Here is a 6,000-nt window from a genome sequence, read left to right as displayed (position 1 = left end):
AGTGACAGGCTTTTTCTGAAGAAACTGATGCCTAAATAGGCCAGACAAAGGACTGAAGAAAGGAAGTACTGCACTTCCCATTTTACAGATGGCCAGCTGAGAAACATTCAGGGCCTCACTAGAAGCCAAAACTCTCACAGGAACACCAATGCTATGGAGCCCTCTTTTGACTTTTTCTGTGCATCCAACCCTGCTGTACCCATGACCTGCAACTGGCAGGAATGAGAAGAAAATTACCTGCACCCAGAAGTCTCTCATGACCTAGCCAGGACTGCTGCGTGTATCATTTGCATCCACATAGATGAAGAAATACAGGCCCTTCTGGGATTTGAACCCAGGATCTCCTATTTACTAGACAGGCACTTTAGCCAACTAAGCCACAGGGCCTCCTGTACCTAAGTGGTGGTGGTGGCGGTGCTCTCTATGTAAAAGAGCAGTACACTTCCTTGGAGGCTGACATTGGTTCCAAAAATGAACAGCTCAAAACCCTCTGGGTTAAGCCGGGGCGGGAGAGGCGGTGAGAGAGACCTAACTGCAGGTGTATACTACAGACCACCAAAGCAGGGGGAGGTACTTGATCTGCAGTTTACCCGAGAATTGACAGAGGCTGCATGTGCACGTGACAAGGTCGTCATTGGTGATCTTAATTATCCAGACATCTCCTGGGAAGAACAGTTGGCCAAGTTGGATCAGTCACAATCCTTCCTGACCTGTGTCGAGGAGCTCCTGACTCAGGAGGTGCGTGGGCCAACCAGAGGTGATGCTCTGATAGACTTGGTCCTGGCCAAAGGAGCCAACTTGGTGACTGACTTAAATATAGAGGGAAGTCTGGGCAACAGCGACCATGAAACTGTCATATTCACTGTCTGATGTAAGGCAAACAAATCTGATAGAAGGATTGAAGTCTTGGACTTCAAAAATGTAAATTTCAACAAGCTTAGGTCACTTGCAGGGAAAGTGCTGTGGGAGAAGGGACTGAAGGCAAAAGGTGTGCATGAAGAGTGGTTGTTCCTTAAGGACATGATCCTTGAAGCACAAAGGAAGTCCATTCCCATGGGGAGAAAAGGTAACAGAAGGGCTGGGAAGCCCTCTTGACTGAACAGGGAAATCACGGTCCTCTTAAGAAAGAAGAAAGAGGCTTATAAACAATGGAAACTCAGGACAGGCCCCAAGGAAGATTATTCCACAATGGCCCGCATTTGCAGGGAACAGATAAGAAAGGCTAAAGTGGGGACCAAACTTAGATTAGTAACAGGAATCAAGGACAAGAAGTCCTTCTTCAGGTACATAGGGAACAGGAGGAAAACAAATGGGAGTGTGGAGCCATTGCTCAACAACTCAGGAGAGCTGGTTACCAGTACTCAGAAGAAAGCTGAACTCCTGAATGACTACTTTGCCTCTGTCCTTCACCGGAAAGGGGAAAACAATGCCAGTTAGAGTACAGGATGAGCATGGTAGGAGTAACTGCTTTCCTACTATTGCCATAGAATTGGTGTATGACCAAGTAAAAAAATTAGACATATACAAGTTAGACGGACTGGATGATCTTCAGTTGAGAGTGGTGAAGGAGCTGGCGGAAGATATTGTGGAACCCAGGGTGAAACTCTTCCACAACTCGTGGTGCTCTGGAGAAGTCCCTGAGGACTGGAAGAGGGCCAATGTTGTGCCCATCCACAAGAAGGACAGGAGGGATGACCCAGGTAACTATAGGCCAATTAGCCTAACTTCTATCCTAGGGAAATCCTAGATAAGTTCAGCAAGGAGTCTATCTGCGATAAGCTTGCAGAAGGTAAGATTCTTAATGGCAGCCAGCATAGCTTTGTTGCAGGCAGGTCTTGCCTTACCAACCTCATCTCTTTCTATGACCTGGTAACTTGCCACCTGGACACAAGAGAGCAGGTTGACATTGTATACCTTGACTTCCAAAAGGTCTTTGATCTAGTATCCCACGATGTTCTCATGAGAAAATTGGAGGATTGTAGGCTTAACTCTGAGACAGTCAGGTGGGTGAGAAACTGGCTGCAGGATAGGACCCAGAGAGTCGTAGTGAACAAATACGTGTCATCCTGGTGAGAAGTGGGCAACAGTGTCCTGCAGGGGTCAGTGCTTGGTCCAGTACTTTTCAACATCTTTATTAACAATTTGGATGTGGGGGTGAAGAGTTTACTGGCCAAGTTCGTGGACGACACCAAGTTATGGGGGAGCATGGTCACGCTTGAAGAAAAGCTACAGAAACAGGCTAGCAAGTTGGGCAGATTGGAATCTGATGAAGTTCAATGTCGAGAAATGTAAAGTGCATCACCTCGGGACGAGGAATCCCCAGTACACCTACAGGTTTGATGGCACCAAACTGACTAGCACAATGAATGAAAGGGACCTGGGGGTAACAATAGACCACAGTATGAATATGAGCTGGCAGTGTGATGCTGTAGGCAGTAGGGAAAATAATACTCTGGCATGCATAGTTTCATAGTTGGTAGGGTTGGAAGGGACCTGAGCAGATCATCAAGTCCGACCCCCTGCCATGGGCAGAAAAGAGTACTGGGGTCAAACGACCCCAGCAACATGTCTATCTAGCATCCTTCTGAAGACCCCCAGGGTAGGAGCGAACACCACTTCCCTTGGAAGTTGGTTCCAGATCCTAGCTGCCCTGACTGTGGCGTAGTGCTTCCTGATGTCCAGCCTGAACCTACTCTCAATCTACTTGTGGCCATTATTTCTAGTTAATCCTGGTAGTGCTGGGGGGAACAGGGTCTTTCCTGTTCCCTGCTGGTCCCTCTTGGTAAGTTTACAGACAGTCACCAGATCCCCTCTCAGCCTTCTCTTGTGGAGGCTGAACAGGTTCAGGTCCTTTAGCTTCTCTTTGTAGGGCCTGCCTTGCTGCTCCCTGATCATGCGGGTGGCCCTCCTCTGGACCCTCTTGATGCTGTCCACATCCCTCCTGAAGTGCAGTGCCCAGAACTGGATGCAGTACTCCAACTGTGGCCTGACCAGTGTCGCATAGAGGGGAAGGATCACCTCCTTGGACCTGTTCATGATGCATCTGTGGATGCATGATAAGGTGCAATTGGCCCTACTGACTGTGTCCTCACATTGGCGGCTCATGTTCATCTTGGAATCTATAATGACTCCCAAGATCCTTTTCTGCTTCTGTGCTGATGAGACAATTGATGCATCTCCAGCAAAACCAAGGAGGTGATTCTTCTGCTCTACTCAGCACTGGTGAGACTGCAACTGGAGTACTGAGTCCAGTTCTGGGTACAGCACTTTTAACAAGGATGTGGACAAGCTTGAGAGAGTCCAAAGAAGAGCCGCCTGTATGATCAGAGTTTTACACAGCAAGCCATACAAGGAAAGGCTGAGAGATCAGGACTCTTCAGCCTGAAGAAAAGAAGGCTGAGAGGAGATGTGGTAGCAGCTTACCGCTACACTAGGGGAGTACATCAAGGGCTCAGTGAGCAACTGTTCACCAGGGCACCCAAGGGGGAAACCAGGAGTAAGGCCACAAACTGCTGGAAGACCGATTCAGGCTCAACATTAGGAAAAACTTCTTTACAGTCAGCGTGTCCAGTCTGTGAAATAAGCTCCGTCCAGAGGTGGTGCAATCACCTACCCTGGAAATCTTCAAAAGGAGACTAGACGGTCACCTTGCTGGGGTCACCTGACCCTCAGCTATCTTTCCTGCTTGGTGCAGGGGGCTGGACCGGATGATCTTCTAAAGTCCCTTCTGGTCTTACAATCTGTGGTTACAAACCCTGTTTATAACACAGCCCAGCTTTTAACAATCCAACAGCAGGAACAGATTTTTTTCATTATGGTTATTCAGCAAATTGATCAACTCAGGGCATCAAACTCACTTGCAATCCTGAGCCAGATCTGGACCACAGGGGTCTTCATGGGCTAGATGCAGCCAGGGGCTTGGGGTGGGTGCTGTGGCCACCATGGTAGTGGTGCTGCAGGTTCTGGCAGTGGTCAGAGGTTTGGTGAGGGTGGCAAAGTGTTCAGAGGCAGCAACAGCGTTGGGTCTGGAGCCAGTGAAGGTTTGCTAGCAGTGGGTATGCTCTGTCAGTAGTGGGTCTGAGGGAGAGGTCTAGGGACAGTAGCAGCAAGCCAAGTTTGCCACAAATGGCCATGGCCAACAGGGTCAAAGGGCCCTGAATTTTGCTGGGGCCAAGCCCCCTAACTTTCAGTGGCCCAGCAAGCTGGATAGAGTCACTCCATGGGCAAGATCTGGCCCATAGGTCAGATGTTTCACACCTTTGGACTAATCCTGTTCTAGCAAACACCTTCTTTTACTGAACTTTTCTCCCAGGCCCATTGGGGGTTGCTATAATGAGGTTGTACTGTATTTTGGTGTCTGCTTCCCTGGGAATTTGACATCTAAATACCTTGCAAAATGCAGTCTTATCCGGGATCACACAGGAAGTCTGGGGCAAAGCCTAGACCTGACCATTCATCTCCTGTCTGTCAGCCTAGCTCTTTAACCACAAGACCACATTTCCTTTCTGTGAGGATTTTCAGCTATTGGATTTCTTCCTGTGCCCAGAGCTTTCTGGGCTGTCTTGGTGCTTTTTTCTTTTTAACTTTAAGGCTTTGCATTTCACTATTTCTTGTTTATGGTATTTAGATGCCTTGAGACAGATGCTCCATAAACACGTTAAATATGTATATATATCTGACAACAGCAGTTACACACTGAACCAAACACCTTATAAGAATACAGAGCAAGAGTGGTTTCTGTCTACATACCTCTCAGTAACAGCTTAGTTCCAGAAGCTGTAGTGAGAGCTCATTACAATGTTATTAGTTTTACAAAATGCAATGTAATTGATATTGCAGAGACCCATGAGTAGACCCACCTAAACTCAGTAACTTGTGTGTAGTATGTCTTAGTCAGTGACTCTCAAAGGGTGTGTCGTGGCACATTAGTATGCTATGAGCATTACAGACGTGTGCTGCAGGATCTCCCTTTGTGAGGAGAAAAAAACTCTCCTCCCCCAGCTGGAACACTGTGCTTGCCCCAGCTACTCCAGCGGCACTTGGGACTGCTCCTCTGGGGACTGTCACCACATCTGCTGCCTTCCTCCACCCTTTCCCAGCCCCAGTCAGCCCCTAAGCTGGACCCCCAATGCTCCTAGAAGTGAGGTTTGCTGCAAGATGCACAGACTGAGCTACACTTGCAGCCCAGCTCATCCCCTCCACTCCTCCAATACTCCTGGGGCCAGCAGGAAGGGCTGTGGGGATGGTCTTTGATATATGAGACCCTATAGGAGCAACCACAGGAGCAGGGGCTCCCTGAGGCACAGATCAGGTGTTGGGAAGGAGCAGCCAGTGGAAAGAGCAGGGAATAGATCTTTTTTGTGTGTGTCATGATTTCCTCTTGCAGGGGAATGGAATATGCTATATGTTTCTGGGGGAAAATAGCTCCCGCCCCCCTTTTCAGGTGTACCCCAATTTTAATCCAGAAGAAAAGCATGTTCCACGTAGCAGAAGCTTGGGAAACACTGACTTAGGGCATATCTACATGTTTACAGTGCCACAGACGTGTCACGTAGCAGCTCCGCATCTGAGGCAGCTGTGGTGCATGGGGCAGCTTTGGCTCCTGCCACGCTGATTGAGGCAGGATGTTTAGCAGTTGCTGCAGCAGCTGCTGCTTTTGCAGTCCCCACAAAAACAACGTCTGGAGCTGCTGCCCCAGTTGCCCCTCTTCAGTTATGCTACTGCAGTGCCAGGCATTGGCGATGCAAAGGGGGTGCACATGCATCCCCTGAGCTTGGCGGTGCATTGTAGTAGCAGGGGGCATAGTGGGCGGTGAGCGCTGACTGACAGTCAGTGACCACCTGCAGATACCACCAGCAGTGTCGGCAGCAAGGTAGTGGGGGGACATGGTGAGCAGCAACCTCCTGAAGGCACTGCCGGCAGCGTTGGCAACACTTTTTGCAAGGGCTGTGGCTGCCTGCAAGAGCTTGCTGCTCACCGCCACCATGCTGCTGACACCGT

General features: G+C 49.2%; 1 non-coding gene across 1 annotated transcript; it reads right to left on the bottom strand.

Annotated features, from left to right (window-relative positions):
• Positions 1–313: 313 nt before the first annotated feature.
• On the bottom strand, positions 314–387 carry TRNAT-AGU (transfer RNA threonine (anticodon AGU)). Its single transcript has one exon. It is a non-coding gene; the product is annotated as a tRNA-Thr (tRNA).
• Between the last annotated feature and the right edge of the window lie 5,613 nt (positions 388–6,000).

The sequence above is a fragment of the Alligator mississippiensis genome, chromosome 1, assembly GCF_030867095.1.
Source record: "Alligator mississippiensis isolate rAllMis1 chromosome 1, rAllMis1, whole genome shotgun sequence".
Taxonomy (NCBI): Eukaryota; Metazoa; Chordata; order Crocodylia; family Alligatoridae; genus Alligator; species Alligator mississippiensis.
The sequence above is the reverse complement of the archived record's forward strand: the minus strand, read 5'-3'. Positions and strand labels throughout refer to the sequence as shown.